This window comes from Mustela erminea, chromosome 16 (genome assembly GCF_009829155.1).
Source record: "Mustela erminea isolate mMusErm1 chromosome 16, mMusErm1.Pri, whole genome shotgun sequence".
Classification (NCBI taxonomy): domain Eukaryota; kingdom Metazoa; phylum Chordata; class Mammalia; order Carnivora; family Mustelidae; genus Mustela; species Mustela erminea.
Window position 1 is genome coordinate 48,896,655 of NC_045629.1, and position 10,761 is coordinate 48,907,415.

The 10,761-nt window shown below is 39.2% G+C and overlaps 1 protein-coding gene and 1 long non-coding RNA gene across 3 annotated transcripts in view; one reads left to right on the forward strand and one right to left on the reverse strand.

Moving 5' to 3' along the window:
• ANKRD46 (ankyrin repeat domain 46) overlaps positions 1–10,181 on the reverse strand; it is a 32,117-nt gene extending 21,936 nt beyond the window's left edge. Inside the window, exon 1 of one of the 2 annotated variants that reach the window (XM_032315658.1) lies at positions 10,089–10,181. The gene's annotated coding sequence lies outside the window, so the exon portion shown is untranslated. The other variant, XM_032315659.1, reaches the window with a different exon arrangement.
• LOC116574829 lies at positions 43–9,887 on the forward strand. Its single transcript, XR_004279514.1, has 3 exons — positions 43–84; positions 8,618–8,720; positions 8,752–9,887. It is a non-coding gene; the product is annotated as an uncharacterized LOC116574829 (long non-coding RNA).
• Positions 10,182–10,761: the final 580 nt, after the last annotated feature.

The following is a 10,761-nucleotide window of genomic DNA, read 5'->3' on the forward strand; positions in this document are numbered from 1 at the left end:
GCTCCATCCCAGGACCTTGGGATCATGACCTGAGCCGAAGGCAGAGGCTCTAACCCACTGAGCCACCCAGGCGTCCCCCAACAGGTGAATTTAATCAACTTATATTTTCTGTGATTTCCAACCTATTTGGATTGATTTCCACCTATTTTGTGTGTTTTCTGTTTATCATCTATTTTGTGTTTTCTGTTTATCTTTTTTCTCTATTTCTTTTCTTTACCGAGTTATTTAAAAATTTTAATATACATGTTAATAATGTTTCTTGAAGTCTAAAATTACCTGGAATTTTATTCTGAACACAATGACCAGAATGCACTAACCACCATACATGGCTCCAAGATTTCTGTCTAAGAGTTTTAGCTTTCCCTTTAAAAAATTCCTCTCCCAAACCCCTAAAACTTAAAGTCAACTAAATTTATTAACATTTTATCAATCAGATCACTCTTTTTCAAAAAATCCCATGCCTCCCCTCGGGATTCACTCTTCTGGCTGAAGTTCACTCTCTACTTCTTTTAGTGAGGATATGTAAGAAGTAGCTTCTTTCAGTCTTTGCAAATGCGCAGATGACTTAATTTGACTTGATTCTTTTTTTTTTTTAATTTTTTAAATTCTTTTTTTTTTTTAAGATTTTATTTATTTATTTGTCAGAGAGAGAGCAAGCACAGGCAGACAGTGGCTGGCAGAGTCAGAGGGAGAAGCAGGCTCCCTGCGGAGCAAGGAGCCCGATGTGGGACTCGATCCCATGACGCTGGGATGATGACCTGAGCTGAAGGCAGCTGCTTAACCAACTGAGCCACCCAGGCGTCCCGATTTGACTTAATTCTTGAATAAAAGTTCAGGTGATAGTGAGGTTATAGTTGCCATTCACTTTCCCTCAGTATCTTGAAGCTTTCGCCCTGATGCTTCCAGGCTTTATTATTGCCAGGAGATGTCTGTTTCAGTCTAACTGTTGTTCTTGTGTAGGAATGTCTTTTTCTTTGTTTGGCTTAAAATTTTTCACTTTATCCTTAATGTTCTACAATGTTCTACACTTTACTGGGATCTATTCAGGAGAATTTACTTATCCTGCTTGGAATTCAGAATGGATTTATAATCTAAGTACTCATGCCTTTCTTGCATTCTGGCAAATTCTCTTCAAATAGTGCTTTTCAACAATATCTTCCTATTTGATATATGTTGGAAACTCAATGATCAACATATCCTTTTAAAAAAGTTTTTCTGTGCTACATGCTAAGTGCAGTGTCTCAGCTCCATCTTCTAATTTACTTATGTTCAGGCTACTTTGAATCTAAAATTTTATTACACCTTAAAAAAAAAAAAACCTCAACTACTATAATTTTTCTTTTCTAATTAATTCTTCATATCCACTTTATTTTCCATTTCATAATTTACTCTTCATTTTTAATAAATGTGAGTCCTTTTTCTCATTGAGCATATAGACACTTAATTAAAAATCTTTGTTGGATGGTTTCCTAAAATTTTTGGTCAGGACTGAATCTGTGTTCCAGTGTTAATATTGTTGGATGAGTTCTTCTTAGCACTTAGCATCTTCTTCATTCCTTTCAGAATTTGTGCACTTAGCATCTTCTTCATTCCTTTCAGAATTTGTGCAAGCTTCGTTTGAGAGAAAGTTTTGTTTGTTTTTTGTTCTCCATTCCTTCTCCCCTATGCTCACTCCTTCTGATAGCTGCCTCCACTTTGCCACCTGGGAATGTAGTCCAGAACCAGGTCTTATAGAATGTAAGTTAAGCTCTTGTCTCTTAGTGATAATGGGGCTATTACAGATTTAGTCACTGAGCCAAAGCCCAGTTCAGTTCCTGGCTGTGAGACTGCCATGTCCTTCTGCCTTGCTAGGTCCAGCTTCTTTAAGCCATCTGATTCCAACAGCACTCAAGAACAGTTTTATTTGGACTCCTTTCCTGCTTAGGGAATTTCTACCCAAAGCCTTGACTTTAAGCCATAATCTTATTCCACTCCTGTCCTGTGTGGAATAAGCACTTGTAATCCTCATCACCCAGCAGGAGCCAAATATTTGCCCACCACTGCCCACTTCCAGAACAGTTGCAGCTCCACTCATCACACTGTGCTTCTACTCCATAGAGATGTTTAATTCATGTCCTGTTCTCACTACACTTTTCTGGTTCCTTCTTTTTATGTATGATTAATTACTGCCATGTACTGAAATGTGAACTTAATGTACCATTTTGATCTAAACCAACTATATGTGTTTTTCTATCCTCAGAAGGCTACTGCCACTGTAGTGGACACACTGGCTGCCAACCTAGTATCTATTCCTATGTTTTTCTGCACCAGAGTACCCAACAGTATAACTCTTCACTGCTCACATGCCTTAAAGGGGTCAGACCTGATTAAGCCATTTAATATTTATATTCCCCTAGCTGTAGTAGTTTATTGAGAGATAAACATGTGACCAGTCCAATAAGTCTCTGCTTGGAATGCTGGAGTGATACATTCTCTTTTTTTCCTAAAAATACGGTGTGTGTAAATACCAAAAAATTGTTTGTCATTTTGACATATATTTTATACACATGTGCACACATACACACACATATGCATGTGTGCACACACATATAGGAAGCACACAGAGAGAAAAATGGAGTCAAGCCTCAATTAAACCTCATCTGAAGCACATACTAACTCTGGAATTTTGAAATACAGGCATCAGTGAAGTTCCATTTTTTTATTAAGCCAGTTTAAGTTAGGTTTTCTGTTACTTAGAGCCAAATATTCAACACAGAACCTAGAGTGATCATTACTACTTAGTATCTAACCTACTGTTACATGCACCTATAACTGCTTTCTAAGAAATACTGTAAAGAAATACAGTAAAAATACTGTTTTTATTACATGTTTCATTAAAAGACAAAGGTCAAAGGAAGGGTGGGGTGTAAAGATATCTATCGCTTCAAGAATGAGATGAATTAAGGCCTAAGAAATCCCACACTTAAGTGGAACAAATAGCACAAGGAACTGGATGCTGACTGAGAGCTGTGGTAAATTCTAGGAACTGACCACGGAGATAACCCAGAGAACAAGTTGAAAAGATACCTTGAATAAACAAGTGAGATAAAAATAAACTCACTGTGGGAAAACCCTTTTTTTAGGCAATACCAGTTTTTGTTTTCAAGATAAAATAAATATAATAGTCAACAGGCAAAATACAGTCAAAAGATGGGGAAGGGTGAGATAAAGATTTAAATGAAAGAAGCAGTGCCAGTTGGGAAGTGGGGAAAAAAATGACTGACTTGACTTTAGGGCTAAAAATGCCACCAAAGTTACAAATGTCTAAATTCTTCCAACAACGTCACACTCAGGACATTTTATTTTAAAAGTAAACTTAGGATGGAGCGTCTGGGTCACTCAATCAGATAAGCATCTGACTCTTGATCTTAAGGCTCTGAATTCAAGCCCCACATTGGTCTCCACAGTGGGTATGGAGCCTACTTTAAAAAAAAAAAATTAAACTTAGGTTAAAGGAAAAAAAGACAATGTCATTAGTAAGAGAAAATACATAGGTTATTTGGCTAATTTTAATACATTTGTTTCAGAAAGTAATACAACGAAGTATCTAGTCTCATAAAGACCCAATGTGGAAAAGGTAGCTACGTAAACTATGTTCTTGCAGTTCTGACTGACTTGCTACCATTCCTAAATAATATCATGCACATATCTTTTAAGTGATTATATTCAGAAATTTGTGGAAAGTACTTATTAGTGCTTAGCAACATATTTATGGATATGTCTCCTCAGGTAAGGGAAACAAAAACAAAAATAAACTATTGGGGTTACACCAAATAAGCTTTTTCACAAGAAACCATCAAAAAAACAAAAGGCAACCTACTGAATGGGAGAGGAGATCTGCAATGGTATATCCAATAAAGGGTTAATATCTAGAATATATATAGAAGTTACAGAACTCAACACGAAATAAACATCTGATTAAAAAATAGGCAAAGTAGGTGAAAGAGATTAAGAGGCAAAAACTTCCAGGGGGAAAATAAGTCTACTTACTGGATAGCTTATCGAATACATACAAATATCACTATTTTTTTTGTAAATATGTGTTTATGGTGACATGAAAAAGCTAGAGGCAACAAATTGTCCACTTTTTAATCAAGTAGGTATATTTTTACTATTTACTGGACATGTTTTGGTCTTAGAATTGTTTTGTTTCTTTAATAATTACTGGCCATAAAGATAATAAATATTTAAGGTTTCTAAATACTGCCTTGGAGGAATTGCTAACAGTCTTAGTGATCGAAGAGAAGCTTCAGAAAAACTTAGCTATAAAATAAGAACAAGTTCACAATTCTGGGTATGTAACCAAAGGAAATAAGATCACTCTCTCAAAGAGATACCTGCATGTTCATTGCAGCAATATTCACAATAGCCAAAATTTATAAATAACCTAAGTGTCAGTCAACAGCTAAATAATGCAGAAGATGAAGATGTGGGGTGTGTGTGTATACAGATACACACACACACACACACACACATATATATAATAGAAGACTATTCAGATATAAAAAAGGAGGAAATCCTGCTATTTACAATACCATACTTAAACGAGGACATTATGCTAAGTGAAATATGCCAGACATAGAAAAATAAATACTGTATGATCTTATTTATATGTGGAACTTCAAAAAGCCTAACTCATAGAACCAGAAAATAGAACGGTGGTTGTTTGGGACTGAAGGGTGGAGGAAAAGATAGTGGTCAAAATGCATAAACTTTCAGTTAGAAGATGACTAAGCTCTGAAGTTCTAATGTACAGTATAGTGATTATAGTAATACTGTATTATATACTTGAAATTTGCTGAGTAGATCTTAGGTGTTTAAACACACATACACAAAGGTAACTATGTGAGATAATGGATGTGCTAATTGACCTGATTGTGGTACATATTTCATAGTGTAAAAGAATACTAAATCATCACGTTGTACCCCTTAAAAAATTACGTTGCGCAACCTAAATATATACAATTTTATTTGTCACTAATACCTCAGTAAAGCTGGAAGAAAAAGGACAAGCATCCTTTTAATCTGGAAATTAGCTGTTCCTTTGCCACTGATTTTTTTTTAAAGATTTAATTAATTAATTAAATTTATTTATTTGACAGACAGAAATCACAAGGAGGCAGAGAGGCAGACAGAGAGAGAGGAGGAAGCAGGCTCCCCGCTGAGCAGACAGCCCGATGTGGGACTCGATCCCAGGACCCTGGGATCATGACCCAAGCCGAAGGCTCTAACCCACTGAGTCACCCAGATGCCCCTGATTTTATTTTTATATATAAAGTTTAAGTTAAGCTGATCATTCTTATGTCTACTAACTGGTTCATAAAAAAGGGACTTTATTACAAAGACTTAACTATAAACATAAGTTTTAATAGCAAAAATTATTTTAAATAGGTAAATCCTTTGTCCACACTACAACAGAGTGCTTTATGGAATGCCTACACACAATCCAATTCTCTAATTATTTTCCTTGTAAGAAATCTAGAAAAAGTCTTTAGTAAAATGGTATTAAGCAAATATGGCATGACAATTCAATAGTATAGTGACAATCTCAAAAGTTTTTTCATTTTTAAAAGGATGAATAACAAAACAAAATCAACATGGATCAATGAAAAATTTTGCACCAGAAGAGATTCATCAGCTTTACATGAAGAAAACCATACCACTGAAAATTACTTAAAATAATAAATTGAAAAAATCCAGGGTAAAAAATGTGCTTTAGGAATATACAAAAAAAACAAGAACTCAGGGTGAGAGGAAAAATACTAGAAGGAGATTGGGATAAAACAAAACTCTAAGTTAAATAAAAACATAAAAAAAAAAGTAAATCCAAATTGTGAGCAGTAAGAAACAGAACAAATATTGCAGAAAATCAAATCGGGGACAGAAAGGCCTCTTTAAGAAGTGATGGAAAAGAAAAGAAAAACTTAAAGATTTGTGACATGATTAACACAACTAGAAACCAGAGCCAACCCATGAAAAATTCCCACAGGAAAAATGAAAATGAAAACATGAAAAATTAAACATGATAAATGAAACATGAAAAATGAAAAAACAAAAGGCACAAACTTAAGAAAATACTTGCCTCAGCTGAAAAAATAGATTGAAGGACCTGCATCTTGCAGATAAGATTGATGGATTAAAAAAATCAGTGGTCATAACACTGAACTTTGAAATATTTTGATCACTCTAAATCTTTACAATGTAACAAATGGCTGCAGCTACTATGGAAACAGTATACAACAAGATCAGGGAAAGAGCTTACACCCACAGCTAAGATGATGTAGATATACCATATGCTGGGTATCCCACTGATTACTTTGTATTTGTATGTGGGCATTAACTTACTCAGAGCAAACACAAGAACCTAAATTCATGTCTTCAAATAAAAACCACAGTCTGGTTTTGTTTTACATTTACTCCCTTTTTAAACCATGCTGTCTTAGATTATTATTTATTTGCAAAGAAGTTATTAGTCTTCACACTTTGTAAGTAACAGAAGACAAGTGTTGCTTTGTTACTTATAAATTAATTCTTAAAACAGAAATGATGTATATCAACACAGTCAGTTCTTACTACTACTGAGATAGCACACTTCAAAATAAATCCTAGTTCTCAATTTCTGGATCCATGTATTTTTGTTTTTAAATACACAGCTGTAACACTTGTAAGTTAGTTTTTTAACCTAAGGTAAGAACAAAGTGGTAAAAGAACGCATGTCACTGAAGCTCTTTCATGAGTCCTGAAATGTGTTATATCAAAAGGACAAGCTTCCTGGTGTATTGGTTTTGAAGGTTAATAATACATTATTATTATCGGTAGTAGTAGCATAGTTATTTACTTCCAACAGTTATTAATAAAATAATCCAAGTCTAGCTGCTAAGTGGGTGAAGCTGGAAATAAAATTAGTCACTATGAAAATGACTTCAGTGCTTTCAAATAATTTATGTATGAAAAATTTACAACTAACTTTTCCTAAAGAGTTGTCTATAGCTCCAATTCCTCTCCTATTCTCTCTGTAAAACCAGGTTTTAGCCCAGGTTTTCTCCCCCCCAATTCTCCTGAAAGTACTCCTCCTGCGCAGTCACCAAAGACCTTCACATTGCTAAATCCAATGGCCATTTCACAGTCCTCATCTTACATGACTTGTCAACTGAGGAGGAGACATAGATGATCACTTTCTCTTTCCTGAAACACTCTCTTCACTTGGTTTCCAGCACTCCATATTCCTATCTTTAAAGGGCTTTTTTTCCTTCTCAGTCTTTGAGGTTCTTAATCTCTCCAACCACTGTATGTGGAAAGCCCAGAGCTCAATCCTCTGTTCTTTAGACCAGATTTCATACAATCTCATGGTTTTAAATACTATCTACTTGTTAATGACTCCCAAATTTCTATTTCAGGTTGCAATCTTTCCCATCAACTCCAGCCTCATATAACTCCATGTGAACAGGCATCTCAAACCTAACACATATAAAACTAATTCTTAATTCCCACTTCACCCACCTCCCCTTAACTCTCCACCCTTAAATCTTCCCCATCTCTATAAACAGCAAATCCATCCTTCCAACAGCTGGAAAGGCCTTAGAATTAGGCTTCATTCTTTACCCCTATACTCCACATCCAATACATCAGGAAATCCTGGCAGCTACCAGATGGTCTAAGCTCCCATCACCTTTCTTTTTCTTTTTCTTTTTTTTTTTTAAGATTTTATTTATTTATTTGACAGACAGAGATCACAAGTAGGCAGGGACTCCCATCACCTTTCACTTGGATTCCTAAAACGCTTCCTAACCAGTCTCCCCTCTTTCATCCTTGCCCCCACAGCCAATCTGAACAAAGCAGCCAGAGCAACCCTTTAAAAACGTTAAGTCAGATCCCCCAATTCCTCTGCTCAAAATCTTCCACCCACTCCCCTCTTCACTCAGAACCAGTCAGCTCTCAGACCCTCTGCCCTCCCTTAATCTGCTGAAACCTGCTGGCCTCCTTGCGGGTCCTCCAGTAGGACTGGCAGTTTCTGGCCTTCTGCACCTGCCCGGTATACTATTATTCCCCCAGATAGCCCCATGGCTGGCCCTCACCCCCTCCAGTTTTGTTCAAGAATCTTCTCCATGACGCTGTTCCTTATTTTAAAACTGCATCTGTTTCTTCTCTGGTTCTTCTTATCTCCCTTAGCTGCTTTATTTTTCTTCTTAGCAACAGTTACCATCTGACTGGATATACTTAAATTTTTCAATTATTTTGTTTATTGTACCCATTCTCACATTCCTCCAGTGGAAAGTTAGCTCCAAGAACACAAAGATTTTTTTTCCCCACTCCTCTTCCCCAGTGAGTAGAACAGTGCCTGGCCATGGAAGGCATTCAATATACCTTTGCTATAAGAATGTTGAGTATATAAACTCCTATATCCTGTTAAGGCTAAGAGATTTGGGAGATTCTAGTATCCAACCTCTTTCCTCTTGGGAAGCAAGGACTTCCCTTCTGATGTTCACAGGAACCCTGGAGATTGTTTATCCTTCACAGTAAGTAACTCAATTTGCTCTGAACAACATGCCTAAAATCTCTTCATTCCTTTTTATTTCAGTCTCTCTCCAGTGCCTTTCCTACATCCAGTAAGATGTTAACGGTCACCGAAAACCCGTTCATTTCCCTTCAGCACTACTGTCCTAATATATTGCAAAGACAAAGTGAACTCACTAAAATGGGATCGAAACACAGATAAGGAAGAATAGTAACGAAGCGCACACACACAACCAAAGAAACCCAACTCCACTTCAAATCAAACCGCATTGGTGGTGGTGAGGGCCCGAGTCCAAGCCTGACTTACTATCCACTATAATCTGTAAGGAGCAAACATCCTTCTCATTAAACTCCTTCAAAACTAAAAAGAGAAGTTCGTAGAAGGCTCTTGAGCATAGCCAGGAAAATTACGCGTGCGAGAAATCGGCCCAGGCTACAAACCAAATCAAACACACACACACACACACACACACACACACACACACACACACCCCTCTAAAACACGTGTGGACCGGTAACAGAAGCAAGAACACTGCAGTGAGGCGGATGAGGCTCAGACCCCAGCCCACCCCCTGCTAGCTGTCTGACCTTCAACAAGTGAACGCAGACTCTCCGTGCTCGGTTTCCTTATCTGGAAAATGGAAAGGGTACCTACCTCCCAGGGTGGCTACAAGAATTAAACAGAAGTATTCAAACACTCGGCGTCATGTCTGACACACAGCAAGCACTGCAAATAGTTATCCCTATGATTCCTGTACCACGGACATTGCAGCTGTTTAAACTAGGAGCTCCTTGGTATCACCGTTATTTTATTTTATTTTCTTAACAGTGAGACGTGTCACTATTCAGCGGTATATATGTATTTTTTTTTACCTAATTATATTCAGTAGCCAATTTTAAAGAATAAACGCATCTTCTCCCCCAGGCAGGGCGCTGCACTGGAAAACCCGGCCGGTAAACCGCCCGCTTCCTCGCACTGCACATTAAGAGGCAAACGGCTCTTAAAACACGGGGCCAGGTGCCATTCGAGACGGTTCGGTCGCACCACAACAGCTGTTCACACCTAGACTGCGGGCTCCCTGCGATCCGCCGCGAACCGCCGCGCTCCCGCCGCGAAAGCACGCGCTCGCTCCGGGCGCCACAACGAGGCGCCGGCGGAGGGCTGCGACTCGGTCCTCCCGATTAACCGTGAGCGCGCTCCGCCCCGGGCCCGCCCGCCGGGGCCCGCAAACCCGCGCTGGCCCTCTCCTGCGGACGACCACAACCTTTACCCGCGAAAACAAACAAGAACCCTCGCTGGCCTTTTCGTTGCCCTCACGAGCGACACACCCTTGGGGGGAAGCCACCGCGGACCCGCGACGCCCGGTCGGGCTCCCTCCGGCCGCCGAGTAGGTGCGGGGGACCCCCGGCGGCCTCGCTCTCCACCCCTCGCTCCTCGGTCAGGCCCCGACCGGGCCTCTCAAGTGCATCAGGGCCGGCAGGGGAGGTGTCAGCGGTTCAGTCCTGGGGCCGCCCACGAGCCCCGACCCAGGTACCTTTGACACACGGCGGAGCTGAGGAGGGAGCGCCGGCTGCAGCAGGCTGAGGAAAGGAGAGGGGCGGGCCATAGAGACAGGCGGAGCCCCACCTCCGGGCTAGAGCGGCCTTACGCAGCGTCGGGCCGCTCGCCCCCTGGAGGCGGGAGGCCCGAGAGGCTGCTCCGCTTGCCCAGAACTGGAAACGCGGAATGAGCCTGCTCTGAATTAGGGAAAAGACCGAACCTGGCGCGGGCAGAAGAGAATGACAGGCCAGGAAGAGGTTTTTCGGACTCCAGTCCAGGAGCATTTTGCACTATCCTATTCTAAATAGACATCCCACCCCCTCAGCTAAATGAAGGCTTCTAAGCAAGGACCATTTTATTAAAAGCCGTAGGTATCAATTAATAGTCACTGGCCTCCAGGTAAAGTTAATATAGAAGCCAAATGGACAAACTCATAATAGTAACAGCTTTAATTCTAAAATATGATGCAAAGTTGTTTTTGTTTTTGTTTTTTTAACAATGGTTGGATATTTACATCCCATTTTTTAGGATCCCTGAACTAAACGCAACGTGTATACAGCCAAAACTCACTAAAAATGTAGTGGGTAGTGGGGTAGTAGAAGTTAATTTACTGGAAACATAAAATTATATATTATAAAATTATAAAATTAAATATTATATAATATAAA